The sequence below is a fragment of the Trachypithecus francoisi genome, unplaced genomic scaffold (genome assembly GCF_009764315.1).
Source record: "Trachypithecus francoisi isolate TF-2019V2 unplaced genomic scaffold, Tfra_2.0 Lachesis_group14, whole genome shotgun sequence".
NCBI lineage: Eukaryota > Metazoa > Chordata > Mammalia > Primates > Cercopithecidae > Trachypithecus > Trachypithecus francoisi.
Genome location: NW_022681459.1, coordinates 642,016 through 663,272, shown reverse-complemented (window position 1 = coordinate 663,272; position 21,257 = coordinate 642,016).

Genomic DNA, 21,257 nt, shown 5'->3' with positions numbered 1-21,257 from the left:
ATCCAGCAATCCTATTATTTGGAATACACTCAAAGGAATATAAATTGTTCTACCAGAAAGACACATGCACATTAATGTTCATTGCAATGCTATTCACAATAGCAAAGACATGGAATCAACCTAGATGCCCATTAATGGTGGACTGGCTAAAGAAAACATAGTATATATATGCTGTGGAATACTAGGTAGTTATAAAAAAGAACAAAATATTGTCCTTTGAAGTAACATAAATGGAGCTGAAGGCCATTAGCCTGAGCAAATTAATCCAGAAACACAAAACTAAATACTGCATGTCCTCACTTATAAGTGGGAGCTAAAACTTGAGTACACATTGACACAAATAAGAGAACAACAGAAAACAGGGCCTAGTTGAGGGTGGAAGATAGGAAGTGAGTGAGGATTCAAAAAAAACTACCAATCAGGTACTATGCTTATTACCTGAGTAACAAAATAATCTGTATACTAAATCTTTGCAACACACAATTAGCCCATGTAACAAACCTCCACATGTACCTCTTGAACCTAAAACAAAAGCGAAAATAAAAAAAGAAAGAATTAGTGCCTCTTAATTCCCCATAAAGAAATGCATATTTGAAACTGTAGGTAGGCAACTACATATATGTATATTTCTAAAAAGATTCATACATTACATTTGCTTTTTATTTTAACTTAATTTTAATGTCATAATTTTTCAATGATCATTTTTCAATGTCAAGAAATACTCTTCTGGAAATCCTAACTAGAGCAATCAGACAAGAGAAAGAAATAAAGGGTATCCAAATTAGAAAAGAAAAAGTCAAATTATCCTTGTTTGCATATGATATAATCTCATATTTGAAAAAACCTAAAGACTCGACCAAAAACTATTAGAACTAATAAATTCAGTGAAGTTGCTGGATACAGAATAAATAAACAAAAATCAGTATCTTGTTCTACATGCCAACAGCAAACAATTTGAAAGCCAACAGCAAATAATTTGGGGAAAAAAAGAAATCCTATTTACAATAGCTACTAATAAAGTCAAATATCTAGAATCAATAAGTGAAAAATTTCTACAATAAAAACTGTTTAAAAATTGATATAAAAAATTGAAGAGGACACCAAAAATGAAAAGATGTTCCATGTTCATGGATTGGAAGAATCAGAATTGTTAAAATGTCCATACCACACAAAAGGATCTACAGACTCAATGCAATCACAATAAAAATATCAATGACATTCTTCACCAAAATAAAAAAAAAAAAACTTAAAATTTATATGGAACCACAAAGGACCCAGAATAGCCAAAGCTATCCTAAGCAAAAAGAACAAAACTAGAGAAATTGCATTAGCTGAGTTCAAATCATATTACAGAGCTATAGTAACCAAAACAGAAGGATATGGGCATAAAACACACAGACCAATGGAACAGAATAGAGAACCCAGAAATAAACCCATACATCTACAGAGAACTCATTTTCAACAAAGGTGCCAAGAATGTACATTGTGGAAGGACAGTCTCTTCAATAAATGGTGAGGGAAAACTGGTTATCCATAAGCAGAGGAATGAAACTAGATCCTTATCTCTAGCCATATACAAAAATCAAATTAAAATGGATAAAGACCTAACTCAAAGGCCTCGATCTATGAAACTACTACAAGAAAACATTGGGAAAATTCTTTAAGACATTGGACCACAAAGAAAAGATAGATGCTTGAGATGACTGTGCTAGGTTGTTCTTACATTGCTATAAAGAAATGCCTGAGACTGACTAATTTCTAAGAAAACAGGTTTAATTGGCTTATGGTTCTGCAGCCTATTGGTTCAGGCAACATAACAGTATCTGCTTCTGGGGAGGCTTCCAATCATGGAGGAAGGCACAGAGGGAGCAGGCAAAGATTTTTTGAGTAGTAGTCCACAAGCACAGTCAACCAAAACAAAAATGCGCAAATGGGAATTTAAAAGCTTCTACACAGAAAAAAAAATCAACAAAGTGAAGAGACAACCCATAGAATGAGTAAAAGTATTTGGAAACTATCCATTTGACAGAAGATTAATAACCAGAATATATAAGGAGCTCAAACAACTCAATAGGAAAAAATAATAATTTAATAAAAATTGGCAAAAGATGTAAAGAGACAGTTCTCAAAGGACATGCAAATGGAAAACAAGTATATGAAGAGGTGCTCAACATCATTGATCATCACAGAAATGCAAATCAAAATTACAATGGGGTATCATCTCACCCCAGTTAAAATGGCTTTTATCTAAAAGACAGGCAATAACAAATGCCGGTGAGGACATGGAAAAAAGGGAACCCTCATACACTGTTGGTGAGAATGTAAATCAGTACAACCCTTGTACACCATTAGTTGGAATGTAAATTAGTGCAACCACAATGGAGAACAGTTTAGAGGATTTTTGAAAAACTAAAAATAGAACTAACGTATATTTCAACAATCCCACTGCTAGATATACACCAAAAAGAAAGGAAATCATTTATATCAAAGACACATCTAGACTCTCATGTTTATTGCAACACTATTCACAATAGCCAAGATTTGGAAGCAACCTAAGTATCTATCAACAGATGAATGGATAAAGAAAATACGGTACATATACACAGTAGAGTACTATTCAACTATAAAAGAGTAAAATCCTGTTATTTGCAACAGCGTGGATGGAACTGGAAGTCATTATGTTAAGTGAAATCAGTCAGGCACAGAAGGACAAACTTTGCATCTTCTCATTTATTTGTGGGAGCTAGAAAATTAAATTTTCTCAAAATTGAACTAATGGAGATAGAGAGTATAATAATTGTTACCAGAGACTGGCGAGGTCAGCGGGTAGAGAAGTGGGGATGGTTAATGAGTATAAAAACATAATAAGATATAACGACTGAGATCTAGTATTTGATAGCACAACTGGGTAACCACAGTCAACAATAAGTTGTTGTACATTTTAAAGTAACTAAAAGAGTATATTTGGAACGTTTGTAACACAAAAAGTATAAATGCTTGAGATGATTGTGCTAACCTGTTCTTGCTTTGCTATAAAGACATGTCTGAGACTGAGTGATTTATTTAAAAAAGAGGTTTAACTGGCTCACGGATCTGCAAGCTGTACATACAGGAAGCATAACAGCCTCTGCTTCCTGGAGGAAGGCACAGAGGGAGCAGACACATCACCTGGCAAAAGCATGGCAAAAGCAGGAGCAAGACAGACTGAGTGGGTTGGGGGAGGTGCCATACACTTTTAAAGGACTAGATCTTGTGTGAACTCGAAGCAAGAGCTCACTTATCACCAAGGGGATGGCCCAAGCCACTCATGGGGGATCCACCTCATGACCCCAATATCTCCCACCAGGCCCCACTTCTAACATTGGGAATTACATTTCAACATGAGATTTGGGCAGAGACAAATATCCAAACTATACTACTGATGGATACCTTATTTGCCCTGGAGTGATTATTATGCACTGTATGCCTGAATCAAAATATCTCATGTTCCCTATAAATATATGCATCTACTATGTACCAACAAAAATTAAAAATAAAAATAGTTTTCTATAATTTCATTTGTAGTTGCTTATTTGTATTTTATTATATTGATGTTACACGATTTAATTAGTCCTCAAGTGCAGGATGCTTCAATTTTATACTGTTAAAGTGGTGGAGTGGTCATTTGTCACTTTACTTACCCCCTAACTTTTTTTGTATGTGTCTGCCCAGTTTCATTGTCGAGTCCCCATAAAACCTTAATTTCCAACAAAGGAAGCAGTTCTTTCTCACTGTTTTAAGTAGTAGGAAAGAAGAATTCTGGGTGATTGCCTGCTACTACAGAAGCCAGTGAAAAGAAATCCTTTCTCTTCGTTACTGTACATCCTGGTGTTAGCATGTGACCTAAATTTGGCCAGTTGGAAGCCCTCTTCTGGGACTTAGAACCTTGAGCTTTGAATCAAGTACTGGAGGGAAATGTTAGAGGTTGTTCATCACAACAGGGGTGGAGTTCTGAGGGCATCCTAACCACCTCTGCTGGCTACAAGCCTGTAACTGTGCTTCTTGTGTCTTCCTCCTTGATAACTTGAGTCCCACTGAATCTGTTTCCCATTCTTCTGGAGACTCCCAGGGAGCCTCTTAACAAATACGTTTTCTTAAGAGTTAGTCAGTCTGGTTCCGTAGCATTAATCAGGAATTTCAATGTAATGAATGCCTATAATAAAAACTCTAAAGATCTCTTTTGCACTTATCCATTATTATTCTTTAGTAAAAATCTTACAAATGCTAAGCCAAAGGTATGCAAAATTTTAGTTGAAAAGCAAATATTGTGTCAAACTACCTTCTCAAAATACAGCATAGAGGTTAAAAACGTTAGCAGACTTCTGGCTGTACAACCTTTTGTAACTTATCTCTCAGCCTCAGTTTATTCATTTTACTATAGGATTAATCACAGCAACAATTTAACAGGGCCATTGTGAGGGAAAAAATAAGAGAGTATGTGCAAAGTTTGGCACATAATAAACTATGAGTAAGTGTTAGATTTCATTTTTATTAGAAAGAATGTAGAAATTATATGCCCACTGGCAGTGTCTAGGTGTACTCATTCACTCTTCCGCTTTCCTTTGGCTCTCTCTTGTCCCCCTTCATCCATTCACACATGCCTGGCCTGTGATTTAAATTCTTGGCAGGGGTATTTTGCATAATTCTTGCTTCTGTCTAGGCTTTTCATTTTATACAGTCATAGATTATACAAAAGACAAACTAAATTTAGAAATGCACTAAAAATAGGATTATCAGATTTTTTTCCCAAACTTCTAAGAAAAATACATTTGATGTATTAGGAAAACACTGCCATGGTTGTTATTTAACTTTTAGTTATCAAAAAAAAAAAAAAAAAAAACTTTGTCAAACTTCTTTACAATTTCTTTATAGTTTACTATTTTTGATTTAATTAACATATGAGATGTGATATCGCAAACTTTTCAGTGCTTAGGGCTTCTAAATAAAGATCTTAATCTAGCCCTCATCCTATGAAATGGTGCAAAATAAACTTAGACAAAGTGGGTAGAGGCCGGGAATAGTGGCTCACATCTATAATGTTAGAACTTTGGAAGGATGAGGTGGGTGAATCCCTTGAGTCCAGCAGTTTGAGATCAACCTGGGCAACATGGTGAAAATCTGCCTCTATTATATTTTTTAAAAATATTTTTAAAGAAAAAATTAAACATTTAAAAAGAGGGTAGAAGTTAGACATTAAGAAATAATCTTTGATACAGCATTTTAAGAAAAAAAAAAAAAACCAGAGCCCTGATTAAAGATATGAGAGAGGTAAGAGTTTCTTTATATGTTGTTAAAGAAGAAAAGCAAATGTAAATGTTAAAATTGAAAAGCGAATTCAGTTAGATGGAGAAAGTAGGACTAATATTAGAAAAGCTTTGAGAATCTCATCTGCGTTGTGTAACAGAGACACCTGCTGGTCACTGTATATTTCACTGTTCGAACACTCAAAATACATTTGCTCATTCACTTTTTACCTCCTACTCCCACAGATAGTCTCTAATCTCTTGAAAATTCACAACATAAACATGATGCGAGATTCATACCAAAATGATAGTAATTAAATTAATGGAGCATATTTGTCACATTGAATCTGGGGAAAAACCTCTGCCAGCAAGACAACTTTGATAATGTCATTGTAATATATATTAAGTCAAATGTGCTTTGTATAATAAGCCACTAAAAGTTAGACTAAAGTCTATCAAGCAGCTCCTTAACCAGAAAAAAGAAGAGTTTTGTTTTCTGAAAGTACAGAATAATATTATGGTAATCAAAAAGATGAGGCTGCGTGTGGTGGCTCATGTCTGTAATCCTAGCATTTTGGGAGGTCAAGGCAGGCAGATCACTTGAGCCCAGGAGTTTGAGATCAACCTGCACAACACGGTGAAACCCCATCTCTACAAAAAAATACAACAAAAAAAGAAAAAAGAAAAAGAAAAAGAAAAACTTAGGTGCGTCTGTCATCCCAGCTACCCAAGAGGCTGAGGTGGGAGGATTACTTAAGCCCAGGAGGCAGAGGCTACAGTGAGCCCAGATCGTGCCACTGCAATCCAGCCTGGGTGACAGAGCCAGCTCCTGTCTCAAACAAACAAAAAAAAAAAAAAAGAAAAGAAAAGAAAAGAAAAGAAAAAACAACAGATAAAAAATTTATAAAACAAATATATCTAAGATGCCAGATTAGGAATCTGTTTTAGAAAAGAAATGCAAATGATATTATCTAGAAATATTAAAAGTTTGTCTTATAATAAATCATTAATAAATGTGGGTTTGTTTTCTCTTAATGTTATAAAATTATCAAGATTGATGGGGTGTGTCCATAGCAACCAGAGTAGCACTTAAGAAGGGTCAAACATGAAGACTAATCGGGTGATTATGGAGGATAAGTTGGGTCTCCTATCCCTAAGAGATTCTTGACTCAGTGAGAATACAGCCCTTTTCCTTAAATAATTCAAGTTAGTTAAGATATTATGGATAATATACTTTTGGCAAGCAAAATATAATTTGTGTTTTATTTAGCACCCTCAAATTTAGTATTTTGAAAACAAAGATTTTTAAAATATTCCAGAGACCAGCAATCACAATCAGAATCTAAAATGGCATGTAGTATAAATTAACTTAGTAAGGTAAATATTGTACATGGCTACATTCACAATGGGGGCAAATGTAAAATGTGCCTACCATAATCAGTTAGCTCAGTAATTAACAGGTAGTTATTAACACTCTGTGCTCAATACTGTGCTTAGAATTATAAGAGATACAGAACTGTAAGATAATCTGTTTTCAAGGCACCCACATTCTAATTGTATAGACCACTTTATTTCACATAAATAATAACGTATGAGAAAAGTCAGCACTTAGTTATGAACTACATAACATGAAGACCCAAAGTCATCTAAAAGTTTCTACATGACAGTTGGGATAACTAGAAACTAGTTAGGGAAATGTTCATGGTGGAAATGAGTACCAAATGGGCATGTGAATCCCCGGCTGGATTTGAGTACATGGAAATCTCAGTGAAAGTTATTTCAGGAAAAGGGAAGAACACAAGCAATAGGAAAGAATCAAAGCCTGATGGCAATTGGTTTCTGGGAAGAGAATGTATCTCACTAAAAGCAGAGATTGGACTGAGGGAATCGCAAAAAATATTTCCCTAAAAAGAACGGGATCAGTGTAGGGAAATTCTTGAAAGCCTGGCACAAGAGTTTAGATTTGATGCATCAGGACATTAGAAAGATGAGTTTTTATAAATTCAAAGAGAGAGATTTGATAAACCCACTATTTAAAAAAGATTAGTTTGGCAGCAGCCTTTAGCATAAGTAGTCTAATATGGATTGGCTCCACTTGGGTAACTTTGCTAATAATATTTGGATTCAAACTAGCTACAAGGAAAATGGTTCATATATAACTTTATACATTCAATATGATAATTAAATTATATACTTGGTGTCTATGCCAACAATAAATGAGAAAGAAAGCTAAGCAATACATTTAATTTCTATGGATAACCAACAAAGTAAATGAGACCCCATAACTACCCATCTTCTACCTCTTTTACTCCACTCCCTGATCAAAGGAAAAATATTGCTCAAGGCAAATGAATGGTTATTGTTCTCTTTTTATTATCCAATCCTGGAAGAGTTTGTCCTGAATTACACAAGATTCTAAAGTAGACACTAATAATGGTAATAGTTATAATAATAACATATGCCACTGTTAATGAGTGCCTATTAGTTGCTAAGCATAAAAAAGATTTTCTCTTATGTCATTCTTGCAATAGCCCTGCGAAGAAGGGATTGTGATCTCAATTTTTGTAACTGGGTTGCCTGAGGCTCACAAGACCTGGAGGATGCTCTCTCAGACTGTGTACTGGCATGTGAAGCCAGGTCTGTCTGGCTCCAAAGATTCTGCTTTTTTGCATGATCCCACCTGGCCTCTCTGGTGAGGACACCTGTCCCTGTTTCATTCTTAAGAAACTAAATGTCAACATTGAAGGCCACTTCAAACTACATCCAAATTATTGCATGCCAAAATGTTAGTGGACTACAGTGGTGAAAGTCGTAAGTATTGATAGAAAGATCTCGCTAAAAATTCAAATGGCAGAGTTTCAATTAATAATTTTAAAATTCATTCTCAGTATCCTAGAGTCATTATGAAGCCTGAAATTGAATAATAGTTAACAACATAATAATCCTCCTGATAGGTTTTTATTTTATTTTTGTTTGTTTTAATTACTTCATTTGAGGGATATAATTCAGGCTACTCTACATTCTGGCCTACTTTTTAAATGCTCTTGACATAAATAATTGACATAGAGATTTTACTAGTCTGCCTCTCTCATTTTGGCATGGCTTTTCACTAACATTGATTAATATATCCTTATCTGGAAAACAAATCATCTCTGGTTTATAGTTTTTAAATAAGAGAGAAAGAAAGTTAAGGGCTGTTCACTATTTAGATGTAAAGTTCTTTCCAATTCTGCAGTAATATACAGTAGAAAGGAAATGGGTCTGGGTCAATTGACTTTAATGGCAGAAGTTACGGTGTTCAGTCACTTTCACTTACCCTAACTCACAAGTAAAAATTGTCTTTTCTGAGGTCAATGGTTAATTCAAAATATGACATTTTTGGCTCAGAGTTTTAACGTTACAACATAAGAAATCTGAAGAACTTCTAGAATTGTATATTACATAGGCAAAGCTCCCTCTCACTAGGGAAAAAAAAAAAGAGCTTCCATGAAACATTGTTTTTATTGCATGCTGGGCTACTGAGAATTTCAGGCAAACCTCTAAGGGACTAAAAAATAAAATAAGTTTGCTAAAACTCAAGAAGAAAAACCAAAAGAACCCCCAAGAGACAGGATGCCTTTGGAGCAAATGCCAAGATCATCACTCCAAATCCTGGGCCAGTAATGAAACAGGGAAGATAAACTCAAAACTTACAGATGTAGCCAGGGGCCTAGGATAGGCTTAATGTAAAACCAGGTTGGTCACCCAGAATCAAGTTGAATTATCTTAAAAATTATTTTCTAAAACTGACATAAATAATAAAGGGAAGAAAAATAGTTAACACACTCATGAAGAAGAAATAAAAAGTGAAGATCTTTGTCTTGATAAACAGCATAAACTATTATAAAAATATAATAATTAAAACAGTATTAGATCAATTGACCAGTAAAACAAAATAGAGAGCTCAAAAACAAACTTGTGCATATTAAAAGTTAGTATATTATACAGATAACCATGCAAAACATTACAGAAATTATGGACTATTCGATAATAGGGTAGGCTCATAGTTATAAATATGGGGGAAAAATAGGATCCTTACAGCACATTACATGCACAAATCAATTCCGGGTTGATTAAAGGCTCAAATATAAAAGTTAAAAAAGATAAAATAGAAGGATGTATTAACGACTCAGGGAAGGTTAGGAGATTTTAAATGATACAAAACGTACTAATCATAAAATTTACCACATTGTATAGTTAATAATTTATGTCATTTAAAGATATTACAAATATATTTAAAAATAATCCATAGAGACATTTGCAACATACATAACTTGTAAAATATTAGTATTCAAAATATATAAAGAATTCCTAAAATTGGAAAGAAAAAAATTAGAAAAAATGAGAAAATTTACATGAACAAGCATTTATAGAAAATTAAAAAATGGAGAGTAAACATATGAAAAATTATTTAATTTCATTAACAGTTAGAAAAATGCAATTAAATATCACAAACAGATGTCATTTTACTTTCATTAGACTAGAAAATATTGACCAGCATGATAAATGCTAAGTGTTGGCAAGCATGTAGCTCAATTAAAAGTCTATGTGGCTATTGTGAATAGTGCCAATATAAAACACTATATTTGATTATTAATTTCCTTTCTGCTAGACAAGTACTCAGTAGTGGGATTGCTGGAGCATACGATAGTTCTTTTTTTAGTTTTTTGAGAAACTTTCATACTGTTTTCCATAATGGTTATACTAATTTATATTTCCACCAACAGTGTATAAAAGTTCCACCTTCTCCTCATCTTCTCCGGCACTTGTCATTTTTGTCTTTCTAATAACGGCCATTTTACCTGAGCTGAGATGATATGTCATTGTGTTTTTTATTTGCATTTCCCTGATGATCAGTGATGTTGAGTATTTTTTCATATACTTGTTGTTATTTGTATGTCTTCTTTTAAGAAATGTCTATTCAGATCCTTTGCCCACTTTTTGATGGGATTATTTGTATTTTTGTGGTTGAGTTGTTTGACTTACTTGCATATTCTGGATATTAGTACATTGTTCAATGAATAATTTGCAAATATTTCCCCATTGTACAGGATGAATGGAATACTATTCAGCCATAAAAAATAAAATTCTATTTGCGGCAACATCAATGGAACTGGAGGTCATTATGTTAAGTGAAATAAACCAGGCACAGAAAGACACATATCACTGTTTGCACTCATTTGTGGGAGCTAAAATAGTTGATCTTATGGAGGTAGAGAGTAGAATGATGGTTACTAGAGGCTGAGAAGAGAATGGGGATGAAGAGAGGTTGGTTAATGCGTATAAAATACAGTTAGACAGAAGGAATAAATTCTAGTGTTTAATAACACAGTTGATTCACTACAATTAATAGTAATCTATTGTGTATTTCAAAATAGCTAGAGGGGAAGATTTGAAATGTTCCCAACATAAAGAAATGATAAATGGTTGAGATGATGGAAAGCCTAGAAACCCTGGTTTGATCATTAAACATTGCATGCATCAAAATATCACATGTACCCCATAAACATTTATAATGATTATGTATCAATAAAAAGTCTATATGGCATTGATAGAAGTATAAATTTCATAAAAAGAACTCTGGAAAACAATTGGCACTATTTTGTAAAGTTGGACCTCAGTTCTCCTATTTCTAAGCCATAGAGAAATGCTTGCACAATTACATCAGAAGAAATATAGAAGAATATCCACAGTAGCATTTTTCTTAATCGCAAAACACCAGAAGTAATCGAAATGTCCATAAACAAGAGACTGGATAAATACATTTTAGACTTTTCACATAATGGATTATAATCGACTGATGAAAATTAAAGACGTATAGCTACAAAAAACAACTTGCAATGTAAATATTGAGAGGAAAAGTCACAGAAATCTATAAAGAGTGGATACCTTGCCACTTTGTCAGTACAACTAATTTGGAATTATGTGACCCAGAAGTGCTTTCTCAGCGTGATTTTGAATTAACATTACTACAAAAGAAATTTGTCTAATATTTAAAAGGTGAAACTTTTAAGTCTCAGATGGTCGGTAACATTCACGTGCAGTTGCAGCTCACACACGTTGTCACTGATCTTGGCAGAGGATGGCAGCCAGCCCTGCAGCTTTCCCAAATCCTTCCAGATCTCCTCCTTCACCTTCTCTGATTCTGGCCAGGTGTGGCTCAGCCCTGTGGTGAAGAGAATCATCTTCTCTCAAGTCACCTACATCATCAAGATTGGAGGTCATGAGAGACAGATGTGTCTCCAGTTTCTCCTTGGTCTCTCCCACTTGACTCCAGCTTTACCTCCAGACTCAGGGACAGCTGGCTTTGAGCTGAGAGAGGCAAAAACAAACAAAAAGACTACATACACTACCGAATCAGTTTCATAACTGCCTAAATTCTAGTCCCTTAGTCTATATCACTCATATGCTTTCTGCTTTTCTAAGCAAACCCTAATTGTATGATGCCAGTGTGAGGCCTTTTAGATAGCTCAAAACTAAGAGTAAATAATGGATTGTTTAGGTATGCATCATATATGATGAAACTTTTTTAAACAAAGAAAATGGTAGACATAAAATTCACCTCTGAGAGGGAGGCAGGAATAGAAAAGGATAGAAAAGAAACACATTGGTGGGCTCAGTGGTATTCAGAATGGTGTTGGCAGATTTCTCAATATGGGAGGAGGGATTCACTCATGTTCATTTTATTGTTTTGCTTCACAACTTAAATATACATTATATGTTTTATTCTTTTGCTTATTTATACATTTATAATTTTGTATGTATAAAACATAAGAAGGGCATGAAAACAAAATTAAGAAATCAGTAATTCAACAGGAAAAGAAGGTAGTGCCCAGTGCCCAGAGCAGAAGGTGCACCAATTTTCTGAATTTTCTAGAGAAAAATGATCTTCGAGGACAGCAGAGTATGAAAACGTGAGCAGGCCCAGAAGCAAGCTACAGAGTAATTAGAATAATTTAGGAGTGGAGTATGCTCTTATAGTACCCTGGGTACAAAACAGCTTCTCTGTCCTAGGTGCTAATAAGTGATACACAGAAATAATGGTAGAAAAAGGAAGGACAGACCTAGAAGGATTTTATTGCATAAGAATAATACTAAGAAGCTGGAAATAAACCTAGTATCCAATAAGAGATATTGTTTAAACAAATTACGGTACATTAGTGTAATGGGAAATTATGTAGGTATTAGACTGAAACAGGATTATGTACAACTATATGGAAAGATATCCATGATATATTGTTAAGGGAAGTGAGCAAATTATAGAACAATATATACAATATTAACAAATTTCTGTTAATAAAAATGTATAGCTATTTTATATATGTCTATGCAGGAAAAAAAAAGTCAAGAAAACACCACATAGGGAAGCTGGATTGCTTGAAAGTTGTTTTCTAACTTTACATACTGCTGTGTTTAAATTTCTTACAATGAGCTATATAAAGAAAATGTTTTTAGCTGGCCTAAAATTTAGGAGAAAAAAATCACTTTACGAAAAGGAGAAACCTAGGCCATCGTATATTTCACCTAGTCCTCTGAGTTCATCGTCTTCATGAATAAAACAACTCATTGCTAACATTTGAAATTCTTAAAGTGGATGGCACTGAAATAAGCTTATGCCTATCCTCAGAATCTTGCAAAATAACTTTTTTAGGAAAAGAGAAAACTAATTTTACTAAAAATATATTTAAAAGGTTAACATTAGCTGTAGACTGCATTACAAGTATTATTTTCTTTATTAAAATGTTGGCCCATTACCAATTAAATCTCTCTCTTTACAGGAAAAAAAAAAAAAAAGATGGAAGTCCTTCCCTTTAATACATGAGAGTAAAGGTGTATACACATAAAAACATAAAATGATACACAAAAGCCCCCTTTCCACCAATGTAAATCTTTTCTTTGAAGCAGTTATCGTGCTTAAAATCGTATCATTATTTTAGCAACCAGTTGCTAAAGGTCTGGGCTCCTCTGATTGGGCTATAAGCTCCCTGAGCTCCAGAATCTTATCGTTCTGGTTCCTTACTGTATTCACAGTGCCTAGGAAATGGTAGTTGTACAACAACTATTTGTGGAGGAAAGGAAGGCAAGAAAAGGAAGAGAGAGAAAGGAAGGAGGGAGGAATGAAATCACATTTTCAAAGAAAGAAAGGAATATCCAAGGTCATATCTGCTAAAGAGATGTTATCAGTATCATGTTATCAATGTTTACATGTAAGACTCATGTAATCAATGTCACAGAACTGGCCCTGCAACTGCTTTCTAATAGCTCACCCAGAATTCTTTCTGCTCTACCAGGCAACAGATCCTATTCTGTTTCAAGTTAGTGGGTTTCCTCCCAATTTGAACCAAAAGAATATTGATGTATATAGTATAGTTAATTTGCTCTAAATTTAGCCAAGCACTTCAACACCTACTACCAAAATGTCAGATATGTTACTGTAAAAACATTTGAATCAGATCATTTGATTAGGACAAAAAGACTGTGAACATCTTGACATAATTTCCCTTCTTTCCTTTGTCTCCAACATGTATAGGGCTGAGTCTAGAAAACTCTTTTCTTTTGTGATGTTATTGAATTTCATCATATCAGGCAAAAATGTAAAGCCATAGCATTGTGTTCAGAAAAACTAAGTAAATTCTTTGAAAATATCATACTAATTAAGGCTTTCTTTGTTGAAAAGAGAAAACCATCTGAAAACTGATACATTTCCATATTCTATAATCCATTGCAATTCCTTACTAGTCCAGCTTTGAAAAATAATTTTAGCCATTGGGATAGTATTATTTATAAATTCTAAAGTCATATCCAAAATCTAAAGGTCTTGCTGAGGCTAAATATGGTTTTGGTGGACTGAGGAAAAATGAAGATTCAAAGAGAATTAGACTACTGAAGTCTCACATTTAAGACATAATTAAGTCTAGGAAACCAAAGCTGAGTTTAGGCTTATTCTCTGAATTCTAGAGTTGCTAGAAAGAAAACTTAAAGCGTATCATTTGCATTGGAAATAGTGCATAATTTATACTTCAGAGACCAAAAAAAAAGAAAAGAAAATCATACAAGAACACACATCTGCATTACCATAAACTTGTTTTTTTAGGGATGGATTCACTCCTTAATTCAACAGATATTATGTGTTAGAGACTTTTTCACGGAGTTAGTATTTTATATATAAGTCACAATGTAAATCACACCCAGAAGGCAACTGATAGATAACATATTAAACAGTTCCATCTTTATTTAAAACTGAAAAGAGTATATTATAGTGCTTAAGAATTGCTATGGACTGAATTGTGTCCCCTAGAATTTATATGTTGAAGCCCAAACCCTCGATGTGAAATGTGACTGTATCTGGAGATAAAGACTCTAGGAGGTAATTAAGGTTAAATGAGGTCATAAGAATGAGGTATTAATACCACAAGATTGTGACCTTATAAAAAGTGTAAGATCTCTCTCTGTCTCTCTCTCTAACATAAACACACACAGAGACGCACACACAAACACACACTTTGCTCTCTCTCCCTCTCCCCCTCTATATCAAGTAATGAATGACAAGGAAAGCAGCCATTTGAGAGCCAGGAAGATAATCCTCAAAAAAATAAATAAATAAATAAACACAGACACACACGTTTGGCAAGAACCTTGATCTCTGACCCACCAGTCAAGAAAACTGTGAGAAAGTAAGTTGCAGGTTTTGAAGCCAACATTCAATTGTATTTCGTTATGGAGGCCCAAGCTAAGACAAGAACACAGATTGTTTTTTTAATAAGACAGATCTAGTTTTAAATTCTTCCCTAGCTAACTCTCTAAATCTCAGTTTTCTGTTTGTAGAAAGTTATGAACCCACCTCCAAACTCTGCTTTCAGAAAGAAAGCTATGGAATTAAATAAATGGTAACTATTTTTATTTTATGTGTTTTATTCACCATTTACATAAACTGTTTAGCAAATCATGGACTTTATAACTTATAGAAAACTCAAATAATACATGTTTGCATGCTAATTAATTATTAATAATCACCTGTTCAGAAAGAAGTGATTTGTCTTTTATAAGTCTAATCATTTGTCTTGATCTTCGACTTCAAGGTAGTGTGACCTTTGAATGACTAGCAGCATGTCAGAAGGCACAAATGGCCATTAAGCAAGAGAAAAGATTGTAAAATTATTCTATTAAGTTGTTGAATATACTCTTTATGCAGCTTTTAGTGAAAACATTTTAAAGATATAGTCTTATTGTTTGTGTCAATTTACATGGTGCTATTAGTTTGAGTAAACATTGCCCTTAGTTACGGTATTTGATACGATATAAGCAATCAGTGTAAGCTCTCAGAATGAATGGATAAATCCAGTCATTTTAGCAATAGCAGAAATATTTATGATTAGCTGTCCTAATATACATTTACTTAATCACTCATTCAACAACATATAATTTCCATGTATCATATATAATCAGAAACATATATCTCCATGGCATGCTGTGGAAATACTAAAAGGAGCTAGATATGGTCTTAGTCCTTAAGCAGCTGGATCCCCAAGGCTTAGTGAAGAATTTTATCTACATACTTTCGTATACACTCTTTATTTACTCTTTTCATTTATGCATTCAGGCAAGCATCCACAAGGTGTTTAGCACTGTTGTAGGAAGTGAATATATAGCAAAGAACAAGACGAAAAAGCTCCTTCTTCCATGATGCCCCAATTCACAGTCTGTGTTGTACTTCCCTGTTTACTTTTTTTTCTTCCCTGTGTCTTGGGCACATCCACCACCTACCAAAGATTTTTGCACATAGAAACAAATAGTGCAATTAGACGGAAGTAGGAATAGTATGAGTGCCATACTCTTGCATCCAATCTCATGGCAGATATTGTTAATTAATTATGGCTCTCATTCCCCAAAAGTATGAATGTGATCTTAAAATCCTTTTTATCAGTATTTGTACCAGTCAGGACCAATAAAAGGTAATAAACTCGTTAAAATTTGGTCTATTTTAACCTCTGAGTGGAATGAAGAAGGCAGGGTACAAGTTATAACTCCCACTTCAACAAATAGAAAAAACTGCATACATCCCAAAGTCAAGTTCGTAAGACATCGAAGTAGGGAGGATGCAAAGAGGACTAAATGAACTGTTTCCAGAGGTGGAATATTTCTTGTGAAAGATGAGACCAACAGTTTTCTTCATGGCAGCATTTGCCAAATTTGTGCACATAGTAACGATTAAGCTTGACTTAAGCAAAGAACTCCTCTAGGAGAAACAGAAACCCTCAGAGCTTTGGGTGGACACCGCCTGTGGAATCTAAAGGAGCCCCAAACATGAGTGCTAAGGTGGTGCAAAGCAGAGCAGGAACTCCTGTTTCTTGCAATGCTTAAGAGATAAAGTCCCTCTAGAAGGACGGGTCTGCAACTAACACAGGGCATGTCTGTACTTTGGAGGAGGACTAACTTTTTACTTGCGGTGGAATCCAACCCCTATGTGGCTAAATTCCCAGTTGTACTGCGATGATTCATCCTCAGTCTATCTGCATAAGAGAAAAGGGAAAATCTTGTTTGAGAGGAAAGTAACTTCAACCTCTCTCTACGGTTCTAACATGTATAGAAATGAAGCATCTGAATAAACTGGAAAACATAACAAAAGAAAATGAAAAAAATCAGATGATATAAAGACACTTCCTCTTCTCCCTAGCTATGGATATTATTGGACTAAACAGATAAAAGCTTTAAAATAACTAACGAATAAATTTAAACAAAAGAGAATAAATGATGAGCAGAATGAAAAGACAGAATTTTAACATATAATTAGAATCAATATAAAAATCAAATGAAACATTCTAGAACTGAAAAATATAAAACACATGAATTAAAATCTCTAGAATGTGTTTAATCGCTGACTAGACACAGCATAGAAATTATTAGTGAACACAGAGACAGAAAAAATTCAACTTGAAGACAGAAAAGAAATGGAAAGAAAAGAACTAAGTATTAACAAATACAGGGCAAAAATTAATATAGTATATTCTAGACAATAAAGCAAGTGTGAATATATTTCAAAGGATTAAAATCATACAGAATATGTTGTCTAGCCACAGTGTAATTATACTAGAAATCATAACAAAAAGGTAATTAGAAAATCACCAAATGTTCGGAAATTCGGAAGCACACTTCTAAATAACCAATGGTTCAAAGATGAAAATATAATAGAAATAAGAAAATATAGTAAAAACAATAATAAGTTAAAGTTTAAATTAAATTAAAGTGGACATAAAATGTTTATGCTATTAGCACATATTGTTTAGGCTATCCACTCAAAGTAGTATTAACGTGTAATCAATTAATATGTGCTCCAATCTTTGATTGATTTTACTTAACAACACGGTTTAGAAACACTTCTTAGAAATACAACAATACAAATCAATTTCATTTTTTTTTATAATTCCACTGTTTGACAGAGCCACAAATGGTTGATTAGGTAATTTCCAATTAGTTTTTGGGAAAGAGTCCTGCCCTGAGCAACTAAGATGTGTGCTTTCATAGAATATCTATAAATTCCTAGCAGTAGAATACTTAGAATTTCTGTGTTCTTCTTCATAGTTCTCAGGTATAGAAAATTATATTTTTCAAAATAACTTTACTGAAGTATAATTTACATAAAATAAAATTCAGCCATTTAAACTGTACAATCTAATGAGTTTGACAGAGATATATTTATAGACATAAGTATTCATACAAGGGGATATCTAGGTAGAGATATAGATCTATATCCATGTAACCACTACCACGGTTAAGATGTAGAACATTTGCATCATTGCAAAAATTTCCCTTGTGCCCCTTCCCAGTCAATCACCTCCTTGCATCTCAGCTATCACTGCCCTGCTTTCTTTCACTGTGTATTAGGTATTTCTTTTCTAGAATTTCCTATACATTTAATCACAGAGTAGAAATTCTTCTGTGCCTGAGTTCTTTTGCTTAGCTCATCATACTGTTATTGTATTTATGAACAATTTCTTTCTATAGCTGAGTAGTATTCTGTTATATGGATATACCATAATTTGCATCTCCATTTACCTGCTGAATTTGTATTGCTTCTGTTTGGAGGCCATTATGAACAGAGATGCCCAAATCATTGATGTATAAGTCACTGTGTGGACACATTTTAATACTTCTTATGCACAATTGTACAGTAAAACTATTTATCCACTCAACTGTTAATGGATCTATGATTGTTTCTAGTTTGGGGCTACTGCAAGAAAAACTGCTACATACATCCTTGCACAATTTTTTTGATATGGTTTTATTTTTCTTGGTTAAATACTAAGTGAAATTGCTGAGTCATATGGTAAGGATATGTTTAACAACGTAAGAAACTGTCAAACTGTTTTTTCAAAGTTAAGGTACCATTTTATATCATTGCTGGTGATGTAGGAGAATTCCAGTTGTTCTATATCTATGTCAACACTTAGTGAATCAACCTTTAAGTTTTAGTCATTGTAGTGGACGTGTAGTGATTTTGTTTGTCCCCAGTGTTAAGTATCTTACCATGTGTTTATTGGCTATTAGTATATTTTCTTTTATGAAATGTTTATTACAATCTTATGACCAAATTTTAACTAGGTATTTTCTGTTATATTGTTATTTAGTTGTAAGAATTACTCATAAACTCTAGATACAAGTCTTTTGTTAGATATATGTACTATATTTTCTTGGTTCGTGAGTTGACTTTTCATTTTTTGATGGTGTGTAAGAATAGAGATTTTTAATGTTAATGACATTCTATTTATCAACTTTTGTATGATTCATGCTTTCTGTTTCACATGTAGGGAATCTTTACCTACAAGAAGATCACAAATATCTTCTCCCATGCTTTTTCCCCACAAATTTGTAGTTTGAGCTTTAAGGACTTACATTTAGATCTACGACTAATTTCAAGTTAATTTTTGTGTATGGTGTGAAGTAAAGGTATCCCAATATCTTGGGGATTTCTGGTGTTCTGCATAGTGCTCACCTCTTCAGAGCCCTTTGCTGCAACTTCAGCCTCCTTCCAAAACTCCTGAACTCTGATATGTGTCTTCTTTACAAGGCAAGGCCATATACCCTACTTGGGACTTTCCTCTACACTGTGGTCTTGCAAGTGTGTTTCTCAATAAAAATACAGAATGACTATACACTTTACAGGGTTTATCTCTTTTATTCTCAGGAATCACAGTGTTTGTCTGCCTATTTTCCAAAGTCTGAAACTATTATTTAATCTAATTTTGTGCTGTTTTCCATCTCTTCCTCTGTGGAGCAAGGATAATTCCATTCATTATAATCATGGCTGTAAATGCAAGTCTATGTGCCCTGCATTTTAATCAATATTATCCTTTCAAAATGTACTCCACAAACAGGCCTATCATGAGCAACAGACACATTCACTAGCACTGCTTATCATTATTTAAATATTTTCCAGTAAGATAGTATATAGTTTCCTAGGGCTGCCATAACAAATTATCACAAACTGCATGACTTTAAAACAACAAAATGTTATTGTCTCATAGTTTTGGAGATTAGAAGTCCAAAATCAAAACATGAGTTGGGCATGTTCCCTCTAAAACATGCAGGGGAATCCTTTATTGTCTCTTCGTAGCTCTGCTGGTTTGTTGACAATCTTTGACATTCATTGGCTTGTAGCTACATAACTCTAATCACAGCCTTGGTCATCACATAGCATTCTCCTTGTGTTTCTGTGCCTTTATATGGCCCTTTTCTTAGAAGGATACCAGTAATTTTGGATTAAGAGACTACTCTATTCCTGTGTGATCTCATATTATCTGATTATATGTCCAACAACTTTATTTCCAAATAAGGTCATATTCTGAGGTACAGGGGTTTAGCACTCCAGCATATCTTTTTTGGAGGCGGACCACAATTCAACTGATTACAGATAGGTAGAAATGACATGTTATTATTCTGATTTATGTTTATTTAAATGTTACTAAGGTAGAATTTATTTTCATGTTTGTTGGTTATTTTTATTTTATTTTCTATTGTCCATTTACGTCCTTTCTTATTTTTCAATTGAGTTGTACATCTTTATACTCTGAAGGAATTCTCCATAAAGTAAGGAATTAAATCTCTTGTACATCATGTATGTTTAGTAATTCTTCAGTTTGTCATTTCTATTTTGACTTCATATAAATTCAAATAGGTAATTCTGCCTGCTAGATAATCTTAAATTCTACATAATCAAATTTATCTGTTCAGGTTAGTTTTGCCTTATTTGTGTCTAGGTTTTAAGTCTTAATTTCAAAGACTTCTCCTACCCCTGATGTTAAGGTGTAACACCCCTTTTTACATTCAATGTTATAAATAGTCAATTGCCCTGTTACATTTGTTGAATAATATATCTTTCATTTATTTTGAAGAGATTGCCACTTTCTTCTTTGGTCCGTTTTATTTTTATTTCTTTTTTTTTTTTTTTTTTGAGACGGAGTCTCGCTCTGTCGCCCGGGCTAGAGTGCAGTGGCCGGATCTCAGCTCACTGCAGGCTCCGCCTCCAGGGTTTACGCCATTCTCCTGCCTCAGCCACCCGAGTAGCTGGGACTACAGGCGCCCGCCACCTCGCCCGGCTAGCTTTTTGTATTTTTTAGTAGAGACGGGGTTTCACCGTGTTAGCCAGGATGGTCTCGAACTCCTGACCTCGTGATCCGCCCGTCTCGGCCTCCCAAAGTGCTGGGATTACAGGCTTGAGCCACCGCGCCCGGCCTATTTTTATTTATTTTATTTAGTTTTTTGCAACAGGGTCTCACTATGCTGCCTAGGCTGGATTCAAAATCCTGGGCTCAGATGTTCCTTCCACCTTAGCCTCCCGAGTAGCTGGGACTACAAGCATGTGCTGCTAAGCCTAAAGTCCATTTTCTGTTTCCTCTGTAGTATTAAGTTTGTAGTTTTGTCACTTAACATGTGGAAGGG